The following is a 19,823-nucleotide window of genomic DNA, read 5'->3' as shown; positions in this document are numbered from 1 at the left end:
TCTGGCCTGCAGGTATACATGCAGGCAGAACACATAATAATAAATAAATCTTAAAAAGAAAAAACTAATCCTGGCTTATCTAGAGCCCATGTTTTCAAACCACTGGCCTTTGGTGTCGCTGTTGTTTAAAATAGTCTTCAAACTTAGTGTTCAAGTCCTGCCTAGTGCTCCTACAGCCAAGAAGCTTGTGACATATGTCATGGTGAAAGAAAGTATTACATAAGCTGTGTTTGGTGTGAGCTCTAGTGCTTCAGAGCCACAAGTTCAATGCTAATGAATCAACATCAAGCATGGGGAAAGGGGTCCTTAGACAGGAAGTCATGTAAAACAAGTGTACGGTATTTCTCCTTGGCTTTGCTTTCTGAAGTTGCAATTGCCCTTTATTAGCTACAGCCCAGAAATACTAAATGGAAAGTAATAATAAATGATAATTTATTATTTATTTATTGTTACACATTTACTATTTATAAATAAATATTATATACTTATTATTGATAGATAAACAATTTGCAAGTTTTAAATCAAGTCCTATTCTGAACCGCATGAGGTCTTGGTGTGCTGAGAATGATCCCGGTGTCTAGCCTCGCCACGCTGCACCCATTACCCACTTCTCAGCAGCACCTGTGGTCATCAGACCAGCTCTCTTGGCAGCACAGCGTTCATGTGAGAAGACACACCTCACAACACTGAGATCACACGCCTGCCTCACTCTGTCTCACGTCTTTCACTTCGAGAGAGTATAGAACACTAACGTGTTTTGAGAGAGGGAAAGACTGGATTCACATAATATTCATTATGTGGCTATGATTATTCTGTTTTGCTGTTAGTGTTCATCTGTGCCTGCTGTATGAGTTAAACTTGACTGGAGATTGGTAGAAACAGGAAAAATAGTATCCTTAGGACTCTGTACTATCCAAGGCACCCACGAGAGGGTCCTGGGACGCATCTCGTGTGGAGAAGGGGAGAGTGCTGCACATATTGGAGGGTTGATGAAACTGTGACCAGAGGCTCACAGGAGCCTAACTTCTTATTTCTTTTATAATTAACTATTCATTATTTCAGTGTTTGACCCAGTGTGCAGGGTTTACAGAACCAGAGACAAGAATGAGAACAGGGTCTATAGATGCAAAACTCCCCCCTCTGAGAGCTGGTTCTTAATTGTTGCCGGCACCCCAGTGACTGTAGGAGTTACCAAACGTGGCTGCCATCTGCTAAAACCACGCTGCCTGCAGCTGTGCCGTGCAGTCCTCTCTTGGAGCGAGACCAGAATGTTGTTATCTTCCAGGCCTTGAGTTTGGAAAAGTCGGTATTCTGGTCACCAAGACCCAAGTTCAAACCCACCTCATTGCCTTTGTGTGTGTGTGTGTGTGGCCGCCATTTTGTAGATACGGTGAGGATCCCAGCGAGACCCGTATTGAAAACGAAACACCCCATACAGAGCGCGGCACGGGGCAAACAATGACCGCGCACTCATCGTCCGGAACTCCACACTCCAGCAGGGAGTGAGTCATGGAAGGGACCCCCACCTCCTTCTCAGCCTGCACCCGATCCGGATCTCGGCAAGGCTGGGTCTGCAGCAGCGCTGTGCCAGGTAATCCTACATCAGCTTTTGGCACAGATGCTCACCGAGAGGCTCAAGCTGGTTTGCAGCGGAGGTGTTTAAACCTCAAAGTCTACAAGAGGGCTCTCTTCCTTATTATCTGTGCCTGTGGCTTCTGAGTGGCGTGGGGGTCAGCGCGGCCGTGGGTGGGGGTTTCGGGTGACAGGGTGGGTGTGTTTGCTTAGTGTATTTGCCTCTTCCTTTCTCGATGCCTTGGTCTGAGCCTCAGAGAAGCCCAGGCTGCCCCAGCCTGTGACTCAGCACTACCCCGGAGACACAGTTCCACGTCTGAGTCATCAGGCTGAGTTGCTTTCGAGGATAGCAGTCTGGCACTGGCCTCCATCTTCTGGGGAAAGGTGCTGTGCCTCCACACCCCAGTGCCAGCCCCATGCCTAATTAAGCTCACAGTGCCCAGAAATCAAGGAACACATTCTTGGAGGTGTCTGAGAGTGCAGAAGGGTTCCAAGACTGAGACTTGGAATGCCCAGGGTTCTGTTCCAGTTCAACCAAGTAGCCTGTGTGCCCTTGGGAGAGTCACTGAACATACCCAAAGCAGCCTCACACTCCCTCAGAGGGAAGAGGCTATCTGAACTGGGGGTCTGCTGCATAAGGATGTTGAGAGGCCAAACAAAACTGTGTGAAGCACAAGGTTACAGGGATGGGGCTTAGCGGTTTTAAGTATGATTTATTTATTTTTACTTTTTAATGTGTGAATATTTTACTTGCACTGTATGTATTTGCTCCATGTACATACATGCCTGGTGCCCCAGGAGGCCAGAAAAGGGGTAGAGTAGCCTGAAACTAAAGCTACCAGTTGTGAGCCAACATGCCAACACTGGGAATACAACCCCTGCCCCCTCCCCCACCCACCCACCCGCCGGCCCGCAAGAGCATCACAGGCTCCTAACTGCTGGACCATCTCTTCAGGGCCAGGCTTAGCATTTTTAAAATGAGTGGTCTAAAAATCCAGAGATCTCACTTAAGAATGTGGGTTTCTGGCTTCTCTGGGACCACCCCCCCCCCCCAGCTGCTCCAGTCATATAAGCTCCTTTCACTGGATGACAACTCCCCTCCCATAACTCCTTTGTGGGTCCCAGCACTGAGGCCAAGCCTCCATTCCCATTTTTTTACTGCTATCGTGAAAGCTTCGTGGAAATGAAGTCATCCTAATAACTATGTTTCTGTCGAAACGGAAATTAAATGTCCCTTGATTCAAATTATCTTTCCCATCTGGGTCACAATGTCAAAAATAAAACTCCTTGGGCTGCTTTCCGGGCGTGGGTGCTAGGAAGGTGGGCCAGGAGGGTCACAGCTGGGCTCTGGAGACTTGCTGGCTGCCATCTCCTTCCGCCCTGCCCTTTTATGTTGGTCCTCTCTGTAGGGGACAGGAGAAGCTACTCCACTCCTCTTTCCGGGTTGGTGCCCAAAGTGGTCCTTAGCTATCTGTGCATTCAAAGCAAGTGACTTTGAACTGGCACAAAGCTGCCGCGGAGGTGGGTGTATGAAGAGAAAGACAGGATTTTAGTGGGGCTGCAGCGCTGATTTGGGAGGAAATTGAAAAGGAAACGACTCAGAAGACAGTTAAATCTTGTGGTGGACGACCCTCACACTGTCACACCCCGGCTCACAGGATCTCGATCAGGCCTTGGTTCGAGTACTAACCTGGGCAGTTATTATACTGTCTGATATTGTTTCTCCATTATTGTGGGGACAGAAACGTCTAGACTCTACAGTCTAGAGTCTAGACGAACTTAGAGAAACGCACGGGGGAGTCCTGGGGAAATCTGGAAAGCGCGCTGTACAGGCTAGTTGGTTTTTTGTGGTTTTTTTGTTTTTGGTTTCTTTTCTAAAAGTTTTTCTTCTTAACTCTGTCCAAGGCTAAGACCCTCCCCTCGGTGTCGCAATTCTGCCCCTTCCTACACACCAAAGCCCGCGCCGCGTCAGAAAGGCGGGGACTCGGGTGGCGGCAGTGAGGATCCGGCTCCTGCGCTCCCAGTCCCGCAGCCGGCGCGGTGGGTGTGCCCGCAGCCAGTGCGCCCCTGCTCCAGGCCCAGACCGCAGACCAGAGGGCGCCTGGAGGGTGTGCGCGCCCCGGACAGCAGGGTGCGGCGGCGCGCGGTGCGTGCCAGGACGCGGACGGTGCAGAGGAGGGAGGATTGGGCCAGGGAAGACCGTGCAGCCGCAGCTGCGTGCACCCCAAAGCCGGGTGGGCGCCCGCGCTGCTCCTACACGGCGGTCAATTCCAGCCAGGACCCCGAGGCGCTCCAAGGTAAGCGACCCGGTGCCCTCTGGCCCCGAGCTCCAGCCCCCCGCGACGCAGGCTGCGCCCGCCGCCTCCACGACCCCTACTAGCGCCGTGTCCCCGCAGAGGCTGCGGCAGCCTGAGCCCAGCGTTCGGAGGATCGGAGACAGTGTAGGAAGGTAGCCGCTCTCGCTTTCCAGATCTGGGGACTGAGGAGCCGGTGGAAAGGGGACCGCGTCGTCCTTGAGACTCAAGTAGTGCAGACCCTCGCAGCAGTCCTCAGAGAGACTCTGCGGTCCTGGACGCAGCTTGCCGGACTTGGGGGGGGGGGCGCCTCCTGCCTGGCTTCGGGACTGTCTGCAAACCGCTGAGTCTCTTTCCTTTTACAAAGCATCGCGCCTGGTTCCCAGCCGCACCTCTCTTCTGGGTGAAGTTTCTAGAGCTACGATGGGATGCGACCTTGGGCAGAGAGGGAGGGCTGTCCAGGATCCCCGCGCTAGGCGCTGGTGTGCTAGGCGCTGGCTGAGGATACTTTGCCTACCCCAGCACCTCTTAGTTAGTTCTCTCCCCCCCCCCCCCGCTCCCCCATCCCCCACTCCCACCTCCCCCAATCTCCTTTAAGGTCAAATCTTTGACCCCCATACTTTGTCGCTGCGCACTAGCCAATTACAGACAGGGGCTGGAAAGTCCATGTGTTCTACACTTGTCTGGAACCTACTCTCACTCGTGGGTTGCAGAAATCCAGACTACTACTTCCCAAGCATCCTGGGATGCAGACTTGTAGGATGAGGATGGGCATTTTCCAGGAGAGAGAGATTATTCCATTTCAAGGATGACCACTGAGGCTTGCTCAAAGAGGGCTGGGGAGGACCACCTGCAGCCAGTGATGGGGTTACTGCCAAGAGAGAAGGCATCTCTAGTTTAAAGTGCAATCCCGAAGGACCTAACCAAGTAAACGAAATTGGATTCCTTAGCCTCTCAAGACCAGGCACAGAAAGGCATGTTACTACCCACAGAAGCAGAAGTCTGCTCTGATAGCGCCTTTGAAGTCCAGCCTCCAATCTCAAGGGGCTATAATGTGTTCCGGGGCCAGTGAGCTGTGGGAATGATGCAAGGTCCGCATGAAAAGCACAGAAGTTCAGAACCGGGCAATCAGGCAAGGTTTTCAGATACAAAGGTGATAAACAGAACGGTATACTGGCCTCAGGGAGCTTGCAGTCCAGTGTCCAAGACGGAGGCAAAGCACATCACTTGGGTGTAGAATTCCGCATAGCTGAGTTCTTTGATTCTAAACTTGAGTTCCCTGAGAACGGTGATGGACTGGCTGCGTGTCAGAAGACAGAAAGCTAACTGGTTAAATGGGTTGGTAGACTTTCCAAAGAAAGCGGCCGGAGGCAGAGTCTCAAAGCCTTTGTTTGCTGAAGACCAAGGGCCCAAGGTGGCTGCCCCTTAGCTCTGCATTCCACTCACTGGGCTAATCAGTGGGCTTTCTCAGCCATGATGTTGGATTATTAGAGGCCTCTGGCTAGGTCAAGTGTACAGGGGGAAATGACAGGGTTTTTTGTTTTGTTTTGGTTTTTGGTTGTTTTCTGGAGGGGGGGTTGTTTTTTGAGACAAGGTTTCTCTGTGTAGCCTTGGCTATTCTGGACTTGATTTATAAACCAGGCTGTCCTCGAACTCACAGAGATCCGACTGCCATTGCCTCCCAAGTGCTGGGACTAAAGGCTCCCTGTGAACAATGACAGTTTTTTACCTACACATTTGTTAAAATTCATGGGCTTCAGAGCAATGGTTCTTTGCTATGTTGTATCTCGCTGTCGCATCCAACCTGTAGCCTGAAAAAGCCTTTGCTCAGCATTCGAGGAAATACATGTTGGAAGTGGTGGCTCATGCAGTCCTGTGCGTTTAGACCTAGGGAAGAGGGAGGGCATAGGGTGGGGGTGGGGTGCCCACATGGCCCCTGCCAACCTCTCTAACCTCGGTCCGGCCTTCTACCATTCCCTGGCCTTCTAAGCTGCTGTGTTTCACTCCAAATTACAATGGAGTCAGTTCCTTGGCCATGTGTCGCTCTTGTACCTGGTGCTCTATCTAAAACGCTCCCCACTGACTCACCCAGTGAACGCACATACTTCATCAGCTTCAACGATTAAGTTTAAGCTCCTCCATAGAAGGCTTTCCTTAACCGTGTGAGTTCAATGGTGCCTTTTTCTTGTTTCCAATGTCCTTGGGACATGTTCCTGAAGTGATGAGCGTCAGTGGCACTGTGTACCCCTTAAGCAGGACTCTCCTGTCATATCTAAGTTTCAAGTGCCTGGTACAGAGCAAGGACACATAGATTATTTTTGGAGATGGAAGGCATCTAGCATTTTTTTTAAAACTTTTAGTGGGGAGAGGTGGCACTCACACATCTTTGGGAATCTGACGAAAACGACGAGTTCTCATCTCCAGCGCATGTGACTTTACAGTGTCCTGCGTTCAGTTCCCACATGGTTCACCCCATCTCCCAAAACTTGGCCTGTAATTTTCCAGGAAGCAGAGGTCAGAGAGGTGCAGTAACCGCCAAGCTCCCACAGCTAGTTAGGAGCAAAGAGTCCAAGCTACCGACTTCCAGGCTCAAGCCCCTTCTAGGACTCTAGGCTTTTCTGAGCCACGCTGCCGTCTGTTTCATCCCTGGCGTTTAGTGAAGGCCACTGCTCATGACTACAAGATGGGTGAGTATCTGGCTTTGTCTCGGTTCAGCATCAGCTTAAGGTGGAGCAGGGGGAAAGCCTTACTGTGGGCAGAGTTGACAACTAAGAAGACAGATGAGCTGTTTCCCTGCCCTGTGTGCCTCCCCTAGCCCACAGTGGCTGTTAGTACATCTGTTTCATCTGATGAAGGAGCACACTAATTTTGGTTAGCTTCTGAGCCATGGACTGAGTCTGACGGGCCAGGCAGTGAGAACAGAGGCTCAGCTATTGGCCTTGCCAAAGGCTTCTTCCCCACAGAGCAGGCTAGGAAGGGTATTATGGGGTGCTGGCCTGCTGCTGATGGAGCCTTGCCTGCTGCCCATGCCTTTTGCAACAAGACACCTGCTGCGGGCTTTCCTATTCCTGTGTGCATCTTCATTTGTTTAATTCAGCCATCAAAAGGGCATCATGCAGGCCTGGAGAGATGGCTCAGAGGTTAAGAGCACTGTCTGCTCTTCCAGAGGTCCTGAGTTCAATTCCCAGTAACCACATGGTGGCTCACAGCCATCTATAATGAGATCTAGTGCCCTCTTCTGGTGTGCAGGTGTATCTGCAGGATACTGTATACATAATAAATAAATCTTAAAAAAAAAAAAAAGAGGGGGGCATCATACCTCTGTAATGTGCCAGCCACTGTGCTGGTTCCAATCTCTAAGTGTGTGCGCAGGATGTGCACACATGCATGTGTGTGTATGTGTGTGGAACATTCATATGCATGCATGCGTGTGTTCCCCAGTACCTTGGCATGCTCTTCCTCCTACCGTGTTGGTCCTGGATACTAAACTTAGGTCATCAAGCATGATGGCAGTTGCCTTTACTTTGCTAGTATTTGAATGTTTTTTCTTTTTCTTTTTTCTCTTTTTGTTGATTAATTTATTTACTCTACATCCAGACCAGTTTCCCTCCCTCTTCTCTTTCCTCAGTCCCTCCACCACACCTCCCCTCCCCCACCCACTTCCAGTGCTTGAATTTTAACAGTGTTTTCATATGTCATTCATGTGATCTTCCAATAAATAACTACGTATCAAACATCATGACCCACTTGCAGGAATGTGGAGAGGAAGATAGGGCAAATGCTTCCCAGGTCATCAGTGCATTTGAGCCTGGCAGATTACCCAGAGTCACTTATCTTCAGCCTCCTCCACCAGAGAGCTGATTACCCTGAAGTATGGCTCTTCTGACTTGCAAGGCAGATGCCTGTAAGCTGGGAGGGAGGAAGAGAGGAGCTGGGTAAAGCAGCGTTGACATTAAGCCCAGGTTTGAGACAGCGATATTATGGTAAGGGACCTGCTGTAGGTTCAGCGGCACCGTCCACCTCATCCCTGGCCTGGCCCTTCCCTGAGTTCCAGAGAGCAGCCCAGCCACTGATCCTGTTCCTAGGAACTGGACTTCTCTTCCCCAGGACCTAGCAGGGGTCAGGCAGCCTGCGCACTGGCAGCTAAGAAGGGCTGTGTCTGTAGAACTGGGCCTTTGGGGCAGGAAGGGTGTGGTGAGGACTCTCAAAGACAAGAAGAGTGAGCTAGACCACACATGTTTATCCTGGGCCAATAACCCCAAATTTTCATTTACAAAATTTAAGAGGAGTCAGTGAACTTGAATTGGGGGATGGGGGAGGGATTGACATCTTTGTTTGACATTTCGTTTCCAATTGTCAGTGTTGGCAACAAACCACAGTTTATGTTCAGGATTCATATAAAATAAAATCGCCAATAAAAAATAATAGATCTTTCCACATTGCACTTTAGTTGCTATAGATATTGTGAAATATTATTTACCTTGATTGTGTTTGAGATGCCGGTAGTTGCTACATCAGCTTCTAAGATGTGTAATTTAATGTGTTAATAAAATAAAACATAGTGCTGTATTACACACTTGGCTTTTCAAACTGTAATAATTATATTTTACTTATATTGGTTTTCTTTGTAGTCAAGTTATGTATTTTCTTTTATGTTATTTTAAAACATCCTACGAGAGGGTTCATAAGCTTCACCAAAGGGGTGAAGGGTTAGTCAGGAGTCCTGAGAGGAAGTCTCCCACCCTGACCTGTCATGGCCTCATCTGTCTCCCTCTATTTAGCTTGCTTGGGGGGAGGTGCAGACGGGAGACTCCTGAATGGTAGTAAATCCCACTTAATAGTTGGCGGATCCTCAAAGGCTCAGTTATGGTTGGGGTAGAAGGCTTTGATGTACATCCCGAAGTCAACTTACAAAACTCAGGCAACACGTGGGAAACTAGTTCAGTCATTCCTAGCAGCCCACAAACCCAGCAGGCCCAGCTGTGTTGGCTCCACCAATCTCTGGCCCAGCTGTGTTGGCTCCACCAATCGTTGGCCCGGCTGTGTTGGCTCCACCAATCGCTGGCAAACAGTCATTAGGAGGATGATTGTCTTCCTGAGCCTTAGAGATTCTGCGCGGAGGAACTAGTGATTCACTTGATGAGAGACACCCTCCAGCCCTAGGAAGAGATGCAAAGACAGCAGCGTTGTAGAAGAGGTTCTGAGATGGAGGGAATGGAAGGAGGCAGCGTGGAGGGCCAGCGTGGACTGGCCAGAGGCTGATTGTGAGGAGCCAGGAGAGGGGAGAGCCACACAGCAGCTTTACATTAGGGGAATGGTTGGATTTTTTTGCTAGTTTTTATTTACTTATTCAGAGATGATGGAGCCCAGGCAGGCCTCAAACCCTCAATTGTCCAGTTTCAACATCCAGAGTGCTTGGCTACAGGCATGTGCCGCTGGACCCACTTTATGCTCCCTTCCATGGGATGTTTAATGGTTGTAGACACATTGTGCCAAAAGTCATTGATCCTTACCCACCACCCAACAAGGTCGGAGTGCCTTGGTCCTCATCATCACCTTCATTTGCTGAGCCAAAGAAAGTCCCAAGAGATTAAATATTTGCTTTAACATCATTGAGCATTAAGTGGAGGGACCCAGGAGTTCAGCCCAGATCTAGCTAACATTGGAACCCTGTACTTTAAAAAAAAAAAAAATTCCTTTAGGCAACCAGAGAAAAATCCACTAACCATCTTGTGTCAGTAGGAAAGCGATTGCTATCCACTCTCTTTGCTCCCTAGGGATCTTTTTAGCCTTTTCTCTGTTCTTAAGACACCTTCTTTTCCTTTCCTTAACCCTTAACCCAAGGAAGGGCACAGTCTGTGGGAATAAAGACAGATTAAAAATTACAAATGCCCTGGAGTTGGGCAGAACTGAGTTCTAATTCCACCTTTGTCACCTGACTCTGGCCATCTGAGAAATGGGAACAATAATGCCTCCTGCCTGAGCACACATGCTCTCTCTCTCTCTCTCTCTCTCTCTCTCTCTCTCTCTCTCTCTCTCTCTCTCTCTCTCTCTTGCCGGCCTTTCACTTGTGGGCCTCCAGCCTCTTTTTAGACTGGCAAGTACCTTGTTCCTCTTAGGCTCAGGCTCTGCTAGAGGGCTTCTGGGAGTCCCTCAGATGTAGCCTGGGGCAGCAGGCTTAACACCTCAGGGCAGCTGCCGGGCCTCTGCTGGGTGTTAAGGCATGGCACTGTCTCCTCACCCCTTCCCAGTGCTCAGCCTCACCTTGAACCTTCTCACTAAACAGCTTCCTAGCAGCTGGTGTTCATCCTTACTTTTTACAGGGCTCTTGCTCCGTCTTGGCACACACACGGGCACACCCCCATCTCCCTGAGCTGTACACCTGTTCAAGGGCTCCATCACCTTGACCTTGTTTTCTCCTCCTTTTGCATGCTGCCTCTTCTTCCCTCAGTGCCGTCCTGCTCCTTTTGTCCAACAGTGCTGCCATCCTCGGTCTGGGTTCACAGCACTCCAACCGATGTGTATTAGTGGAGGCCCAAGGAACCTCCCTGGTCCCCTAGACTACCTCCTCATCCCATGAGGGTACTGAGGGCCACCAAGGGCAGGTGCAGGCGTGGGTAGCACAGGGACTGAGTGGCTGAACTGAGTGAGAACACCAAGCCTCCTCTTCCAGCTCCTTGCCCTCCCTGCCAGGGTGACGCCGTGTCGTCCATACTGTAGATAGAATGGTGTTTTGGGTAGGGGGACATTCACGGAATACATTTTTCTGAAGATACGGGCTTGTGTTCCTTTTATGCTTGCCCAAGGCTAGCCACTTCTGGCCTACGCTTCTCCCTTATCTTCACCCCTTTCCCTCAGCGTTTCCAACCATCAAATGGAGCCCTGTATTATCTAGACCCATGGGTGATACCCAGTGGTGCCAAAAGGCTCTTGCCCAGAGCGCTCTGCCCACGGCCAGAGCTGAGGCCTGACATTCCCCACATTGGCGCCATTCCTTTGGACTATTGGGCCTTCAGAGAACTATTGTTTAAATACAGTCTGCCAGCCCACCACGGTGTAGTGCTTGAGTGGGGGAAGGCCAGAGCACTTCTCTGCTAGTCAGGGTCCTCCTGTAAACTGGGATGACAAAGACTCTTGTGGGATGCACAAACCTCTTAATATGTAACCATTAAAATTGGCTGTTGTCAAGCTGGGTGTGGTGGCTCATGCCTTTAATCCCAGCACTTGGGAGGCAAAGGCAGAGACAGGCAGATCTCTGTGAGATCAAGGCCAGCCCAGTCTACAGAGTGAATTCCAGGACAGCCACAGTTACACAGAGAAACCCTGTCTTGAGGGGGCAGGGTGGAACAAAACAACAACAACAACAACAAAAAGTGGCTATTTCCTCACGTTTTTCAAGTCATCAAGACTGTTAGTGAGCTCCTTATTCTGCTAGGTTTTATATATATATTTGAGATAGGGTCTCACTATGTGGTCTGGCTGGTCTAGAACTTACTATGTAGACCAGGTTGGCCTCAACATTGCTTGCTTCTGTTTCCCAGATACTGGAATTAAAGGATGTACCACCATACCCAGCCCTTTTAGCTTCTTAATAAGTATTTTGTCTATTTAAGATATATGACCTTTTTGTTTGAGTCTCTTTTTTCCCCCCTGTCCTTCTTCACTCTGATTATGAAATTGTTTTGAACTCCATTTTCTTGCCTGTAAGGTTTGTTTGGAATCCCACTTCACTGTTTTCATTGGGGATTTGATAAGCTGACCTACTGTGGACACCTGGCCTACCCATGACCCTCATGTGGCTTTATGCCACCATATGGAAGTTCGTGTCCTCCTGGCTCATTTTAAAATCCTACCCCTCAGTGTGGTGGCATTTTGGAAGGTAGTGACCATGTAGGTGGCGCTCTTGTGAAGGAGACTGCTCCTTATCAGACGAAACCCAGAGAACATTCTTGTTTCTTATCCTTTGTGAGGACATAGCAAGAAGCTGGCAGCCTGTTACCCTGGAAGTTGGCCTCACCAGAACTAGCCCAGGCTAGCGCCCTGGCCACAGCCTTCCAGGTCATAACTGTGGGAAGTGTCCCTTATATAAGCCACCTTGTTTCTGTCACAGTGGCACTCATAGGGTTAATCCTATAGGCGGTCCTTCTGTGGGTCACTGAGAAAGAGGAAAGAGCCAAGGAACTGATGGGTTCCCCCTCCTCCCCCTCTTTTCCCTCTCCCTCTCTTTCCCCTCCTCCTCATCCTCTCCTCTTGGCTGCCAGGAAGAAGTCTGGGTGAGGCAGGCTGGCCCCCACTCTCTCAGGCCATCTACCAAGGCTCTGAATTCTCTGCTTCACTGCCCTGCTGCTCCTCCCTCCCTGGCTTGGCTGGCGATTGCAGTGAGAAGAGTGGGTTCTCTTCAAGTTGATACCAGGGTGGGAATCAGTGGTTTGAGAGACACCCAGGCTCTGGAGAACGCAGGCAGCGCCAGCCTCTCTGTTGCTGCCGGGACCAGAATGGCAGATTCCTGCCTGGGTCAGAGAAGAGTAGCCTGGGCCTCCACCAGCCTGTTAAAGGGAAGGCAAGAGCACTGCTTCCCGAGTTGTTCTAGACCCACGGAGCCTCCTTTCCAGGGGTTTCTGTGAGCGTCCCCAGCTTGTCCTGAGTCGGCAAAGCCCACTCTCTGGACGGACAACTGCCTGGACATCTGAAATCTGGCCAGCTCTTTGTGCACATGGTCTGCTCTGAGCCTTCTCATCAACACTGGGAGGCCCTTACCCACTGTCACACTTCAGCTGGCTTCCCAAAGCAGAGCCTGACTGAGGTGGAAGATCTCTTTCCCTAGAGCTGGACGTCGGAGCAAAGGGTTCATGGAGGTGAATGGTTCCTGGGCCCAGAAGCCTTGAGCTTCCAGCCATGCCGGGGTGAAAAAAAATCCATACTGGGATAGGGCAACGACTGGGACCATTAGCCTATAGCACAGTACAGCTGCTATAATCTCAGCCAAATAGCTGGCTCTCTTCTGAAATAAAAATAATGTGTGTATTATTGGTTTTTGCCTGAATGTGTGTGTGTGTTTGTGTGTGTGTGTGTGTGTGTGTGTGTGTGTACCATGTGTGTGTTCAGTGCCCACGAAGGACAAAGGAGGCGCAGGATACCACTAAAGTGGAGGAACAGACTATTGTGAGTCACCATGGGGTACCAGGAACCAAACCAGGATCGTCTCTTAACAGCTGAGCCCCAAACCTCTCCAGTCCCGGGTCTCACACCTTTTAGTGGCCTGTGACTCCATTCTTTCACTCCTTCTTCCTCTTGTCTTTTCCTTCCTCCCTCCACCTCCCCCCTCCCCCCCACACACACACTTCCTGACAGCCAGTAAATGTTTCCTGATCATGGGCACTGGCCTAGGCACTCCACTAGGAAGGACTTCGTGATCTATCAGAAGAAATGAGATGGAGTTACCAAGCTATCTGATGTGGCCTGACAGACTGAGCAAATGCTGCAGGGCACAGGCATAGGGAGGGGACCCAGTGCCATCCGATGTGTGGGGTAAAGCAGATGCCCACAGGTAAAGCTGGATAGGAGTCACAGACTAAGAAAAGAGGAGAGTTTCAGTCAGGGGAATTGTCTCAGGAAGAGAGTCTACACGGCATGCAAAGCTATGGGGGCCACACAGAAGGTTGAAGATGGCCACAAACCACTCAAAGTCATAACTCAAAGCAAGAGTCCCGTTTTGCTTTTGTTTTTTTCTTTCTTCCAATGTGGGATCTAACAGAAAGATCCCAACACCGAGAGACCGCAGCAGTCGCAGAGAGTGTGAGGGGGTGCTAGTGACCAAGAGTGATGCAGACTGGACACAGGAGCGGTTTCTGAGGTGACCCAGGGAAAGGCGGTATTAACGGAGCCTGGACTTAGGAGTAAATCTATCTGCTACTGGGGCAGGTCCCTGAGGGATGCCCTGATGCGGTAGGCATGATGCTGGCGTTGGCACAGGCTGCCCAGGTCCAGCAGGAGCATGGACTGCCTTTATGGGCAGGGAACATGGAGGTCAGGCTAGAGCTATGGCCTGAAACCACATTTCCTACTTTGCTGCTTACACTGTTTCACCTGGTGGCATTTGTTCGTTTTGCCTGTACAGTATTTTAAAAACTAATTTTATTAATTCTTTGAGAATTTCATGACATGTGTTTTGATCTGTACAGTATTTTTTTAAAAAAGAAATTCAGTCACCATTTTTTAAAAAATGGGTTTTACATAAGTCCACATTCCTGCCTTCTTCTGAGAAAAGAAAAATCCAGTGTGGAAAATGCTGGCCTTGAATTAACCCACAGCTCTGTCTCCTGAAGTTGAGCCGTGGGTTTTCAGATAATAACTGTGGTTCCACAGTCACACAGCTTGCTTGAAATCTTCACACAATACCAGTCTGGGATCAATGTCATGTGCCCAGAACGTACCAAATAATTCATTACGTGGTAGGAGAAAGGAAATTCCAAAGGACGGGCGTTGTGATCCCTTTATCAGATTGGAGCAGTGAATGCTACCACTCTTTGGAGAATGTTTAATTGTCAATTAAAAAAAAAAAAGTAAGCATTTGAGGTGGGTGGGCATCTTGGAGCCTGGGTGGACAGGAAGTGAAAGGGTGGGTGCCACACCAGGAAGGATGCAATGGTGGGGCCTGGGGGTGAGCCCTTTTGATAGTATCAGTTCATAGCAAATATTTAAAATAATGGAGAAAACTCCAAACTGTACAGAGCTGGTGGGTGAGGGTATTCGAAAGTTTGAGCTGCTCTGGACTTAGCACTGTCCATGTAGACTCTCACTGTAACCCTGTATGTCTTTACTTCGATAGAACAGAGATGAATGGATGGGTGGGTGAAAAGACAGCTGTTGATCTATAGATAGACATTTTATAAACCAAATCGGAGCCTTACGGTCCCGCTGCCTGTATCCTCTGATGCTCTGTCTTGAGCAATTGAAGGTCTCTCATCATCACGTCCAGGCTTGTACAAAGAAAGCCTTATGGAAGGAAAGAGCAGGCTTTGGACTGTACCCCTCCAAACCCTCAGTTTTTCCTCCTCTATAAAACGGGAATGAGAGTTCCGTCTTTCAAAGGGCCACGGTGACGTTTTTAAGTACAGTATGAATGCCCTCGGTGCAGCTCTGGGGGTCCGGTGACCCCAGCCCACAGCACCATAGGCAAGAGCAAGCCCGGCCTATGTCTTCCGTTCTTGGGATTCCACATTCTCCACCCTTCACCGTGATGGGGGAGGGTTTGGAAGGAGAGCAAGCCTGGGATGAATTATAACTTTTCACTGTATAAAATCTTCTTCTTGGTGTTGGCCAGACTTAAAATCTCAAGTAGTTCATTAACAGCATGATTCAGGGGTTTTTGGGTTTTTGTTTTTGTTTTTGTTTTTTTCCCCTGAGATGCCCCTTTTTAAAATTCAACTGAAGGAAAAGTCCCAAAGCCAAATATGTATGCTCTGATGGAAAGGCTGTGTCCTGCCTTTGCTGGTCCTTGGGAGTTGGGGGTGGGGCGGGTGCTTTTCTACTAGTGGGGAAAGTCAACCCCTTAACAGAACACCCCCCCTACCTCTTCACTTCCCCAGCTAGATTCCAACAGCACCTCCACCTCCCTTATTATGTTTAGTTTGTGTGTGTGTGTGTGTGTGTGTGTGTGTGTGTGTGTGCGCGCGCGCGCGCGCACAAGTGCCCTGGGCAGCCAGGATCACCTGGAGCTGGAGTCACAGATGTCTGCACTGGAGCCGCTTGAGAGGGAACGGCATGCTGGCCCTCTTTATGAACACTAAGTCATCTCTCCAGCCTAGTCCTTTTCTGTTTTGTGACCTTTAATGAAGCAAACCCTGCTCCCATTGCCTCATTAATTCCACTCCCAAGACCATAGCTTTAAAATCAGAATTGCGAGACCAAAAAGGTTAAGAAGCTGAAGTCCAGAGGAGTTTTGATGAGCCTTAAACTCAAACAAACAAGCAACAACAAAAACTGACAGGCAAATCTGAGTTAGGATCTAGTCTCCCTGGCTTGCAGTCCATACTCCTGTATCACGTTGCTGCCTTCCTAATTGCTACCAGGCATCTTCTACAGGGGAATGGGGGTGGGGAGCGGGTCAGGGTTAGCAGTTGGGGGCTGGGGACATTTTAAAATTGTATGTGTGCACGATGCATGTTTGTCAGCAAGTATGCCACAGTGCACGTGTAGAGGTGGAAAGACAATTTGAGGGACTAGGTTCTCTCCTTCCAACATGTGGGTTCTGGGACCCAGACTCAGGTCATTAGGTTTGGCGGCAAGTACCTTTACCCACTGAGCCATTGCACTGGCCCCAGAGGAAATTCTTTGGGAGGCAGGATGTGTTTGGCACTGGTGCTCAGGGAGAGACTGATGGAAACAAGTGGAGGGGGTAGCAGTCAGGTCAGTGGTGGAAACAGAGTGCAGGGAGGTGGAGGGGGATGGGAATAAGGGGGGGGGAAGAGGGGGATGGGGATGGGGGATGGGAGTAGGGGGATGGGGATAAGGGGATGGGTATAGGGGATGGGGGATGGGGATGGGGGATGGGGGGATGGGGATGGGGGATGGGGATGGGGGATGGGGGGATGGGGATGGGGGATGGGGGATGGGGATAGGGGGATGGGTATAGGGAGATAGGGATGGGGGATGGGGATAGGAGGTTGGGGATAGGGGGATGGGGGATGGGGATGGGGGATGGGGATGGGGGATGGGGATGGGGGATGGGATGGGGGGATGGGATGGGGGATGGGGATGGGGATGGGGGATGGGGATGGGGGATGGGGATGGGGGGATGGGGGGATGGGGGGATGGGGATGGGGGTTGGGGATAGGGGGATGGGATAGGGGGATGGGAATAAGGGGGGGGGAAGAGGGGGATGGGGGATGGGGATGAGTAGGGAAGTAGGGGAGGTTGGTTGTGAATGACCTGCTACAGAGCCAGGGCACCAAAGTCGATTTTGAATCTGAAGTGGATCCAGGGTCAGTTTTTGTGGTCACTGGAGTCCGTGGGCCTTCTAGGCATTTCCTACCAAACCTTCACCAGCTCTACCTCCTTCTCTCAGAAGAGCTGTGAGTTCTGTCCACAGAAGCTCCTGCTTAAGTGGTCATAGGGGCCTCACACATTTAGCCTGAACTTAATATCACTGTTGCCTGAAAGATCAGTTTTTGCTAACTGCAGTATAGTTTGGGCCTCATTTGAAGCACTTAATAGAACAGAAAATAACAACAGGTAAACTAATTGTAAGTACATTTAGCACAATATATCCAAGATGTTTTGATGGACACTCAATGTTAAGAGAGCATTAGTGTTTCATGCTAAGCCTCTGGAGCCTACCTGTGGAGCATTTTATTTAGGCTAGCCACAGTCTAGTGCTGTATACACAGGAAGTCAATACACTGACTTCCTGTAAGTATTGGAAAGCTTGGGGCCCCTATTCAAATGAGTGCCTTGGGTAGGGTGACCAGTCAACAGACCTCAAATATCACATGACTCAGCTACACGCTTGTCCTCGCCATGCTGCCTGTTGGCGTGTATGGCAAGATATTTTAAAAAATACCCCCCTTTCCCAATTCTCTCCTTTGCTGTGTAATTCTCTTTTGTGCCCTAGAGCCGCTGTCTGCCCCCCCCCCACTCCCCTGTGGTTGAACTTCACTGCCCCATTTCCCTAACTCAAGACAACAAGATATGTAGGAAATCTATGCCCTTTGACCTCATCTGCTACATGGTCCCACTCATGTTTGTCCCAAAGACCACTCAGCAGCCCCATTTTCCTCACTGCCTGGTACAACTCTCAGCTGTTTTCCACAAGTTCCCAGAGCCTCCTGGACCCCTCACTTGTGGCTTAGATACCTCCATCTTCGCCACCCGTGTCTCTCCATCTTGCTTTTCCTTGCCAAAGACAAACTTCCAACGTCTTCTTCCCCTCTGCTGTGGCCAGAGCCTCTGGCTTCCAGTTTCAGGCCCCTCCAGTTGCTGATGTGTAAAAATCATCTTAACCTCTGGCTGGGTCTACTTGGGCTGCTGTCACAATCTGACATACACTGGGTGACTTAAAAACCAAAAATGTTTGCTTCTGACAGCTGTAGAAGCTGGACGCCAAAGATGTGACAGGCTTGGTGACTTCCTGGCTCTCGGAGGGCATCTTCTCCGTGTATGTTTTGATGTGTGGGAAGGGCAAGGTGGCTCTTGTAGGAGGCTTAGTGGCAATCAAGACGGCCCCACTTCACCCACCAGAGCCCACTCCTGACACCACCATATCCAGGAGTGGATTTAACCTGAACTGGGGCACAATACTCCATTTGCAACACTTTCCCTGTGTGTGGTTTCCTTTTTCTTTTTGCTTGGTGTTTTATTTGTTTGGTTTTGAGACAGGGTTTCACTGTGTAACCTTGGCTGTCCTAGACTCACTTTGTAGACCAGACTGGCCTTGAACTCACAGCAATCTGCCTGTCTCTGCCTCCTGAGTGCTGGGATGCCACTGGCTTTTTTTTTTTTTTTTTTTTTTTTTTTGGTAAAACATGAAATAAAATGACTAAAAGCACCCAGCTGCTGAGTCTCCATCACAAAAGGATTTAAGAATGAACTCAGAGGAAAGCTCAGAGACCATGTTATTAGTGTTTAAAAAGTAAAACCTCAAGATGGAAGCAGGCAAGGTGGAGTCTCAGCTGCTTCGTGGAGGAGGAAGATGGAGGATCGCGGAGGAACCAGAGCGTTTGGAAGCAGCCACACAGTGGGGAACAGGGCTTCAGAGAAAGAGCGAAGGAGTCTAAAGCACCAGGGAAATCATGCCTAAGCTCTGACCAGCATCCGAAGGAAACAGAAGAGAAGAAACAGAGGACGAGCTCAGAACTGTGGGCAGACTAGCAGACCCTCACAGCAGCTCTGTAGAGACTGATCTAGGGACAGAGTTGGGGGTGGGATTACATTATCTCATTAAGGGAATAAGTATTCCTCCCATCTCTTTAGCATAGGATGAGGTGAATCTACCTTCCTGGGGGGTGGTCCCTTGGTACCGAGGAGACAATTACGTGTCTCCACCCAGAGGTAGAGTACTTTCTCTTGACTAGCAGGAAATCACTTTTCCTTGGTGGTGTCATGTGCTACACTTGGACAGGCTCTATGCACTCCTTCCTCTGAGTTTCAGTGAGATATAGGAGTTGGGCTGGTTATCTACAAAGGCTGGTCCAGTGCTTACGCTCCACCAATCTGCTTGTATCCCTTTTCACTCGGAACCTACTTACGGTGTTCTCCGTACATGATAAAGGCTGCTTGGCAAGGCAGAGAGAGCACCAGAGACATCTTCCCAGCTGTGACAAGGCTCAAAGCAATTCAGGAGGGCAAAGCCGGCACACGGGGGAAACTGCCAGCGGTGTAACAGGTTATATGCCTAGGCCTGTATTTCACATATAGCTGCCGTTCGGTCAGTGAGATGCTCAGTGGGTCAACGGGCTTTGCTGTGCAAGTCTGAAAACCTGGGTTTCATCCCCAGAACCCAGATAGTGGGAGAAGAGAACTGACCTCTGGCCTCCACAGGTGTGCTATGGCATGCTCCTACCTGCATGTACATATCCACACACACAATAATACAAATAAAATTTAAACGTACTGCTGCTGTTCTTTTGACAAGCAACAACAAAAGGAGTGTCTAGTGAAGAGTCCTAAGTCTGGCCAAATTTCTCAGCAGGCTCACTGCTTCCTTCTCTTCCCTCCCAAAACCGGTTGTTGAGACTGTGCGTATCTGTTGAACATTCATTCTCTAAAGCGTAGTGTCTGGGGATATGCTTCGCTCACCCCAGGCCTGTATTCCTTCTTACTCCTCTCCTGCTAAAGAATTTAGGAGCAACCAGAGCAGACTTCCAGCCTTGCCTTCTCCATCACTGGCTGCTGCTGCCCAGCAGGCTGGCCAGGCATGTGATCACCTGAAGCTGCCACGGGTTTTTTTCTCAGCCCCAT

At 49.9% G+C, this 19,823-nt stretch overlaps 1 protein-coding gene across 2 annotated transcripts in view; it reads left to right on the top strand.

Annotated features, from left to right (window-relative positions):
• The first annotated feature begins 3,474 nt into the window (after positions 1–3,474).
• KANK4 (KN motif and ankyrin repeat domains 4) overlaps positions 3,475–19,823 on the top strand; it is a 67,413-nt gene continuing 51,064 nt past the window's right edge. The window contains exon 1 of one of the 2 annotated variants that reach the window (XM_084777122.1): positions 3,475–3,869. The gene's annotated coding sequence lies outside the window, so the exon portion shown is untranslated. The remainder of the gene's footprint in view (positions 3,870–19,823) is intronic. The other variant, XM_084777123.1, reaches the window with a different exon arrangement.

Source organism: Acomys minous (assembly GCF_964271855.1).
Source record: "Acomys minous genome assembly, chromosome: 1".
In the NCBI taxonomy this organism is placed as follows: domain Eukaryota; kingdom Metazoa; phylum Chordata; class Mammalia; order Rodentia; family Muridae; genus Acomys; species Acomys minous.
The sequence above is the reverse complement of the archived record's forward strand: the minus strand, read 5'-3'. Positions and strand labels throughout refer to the sequence as shown.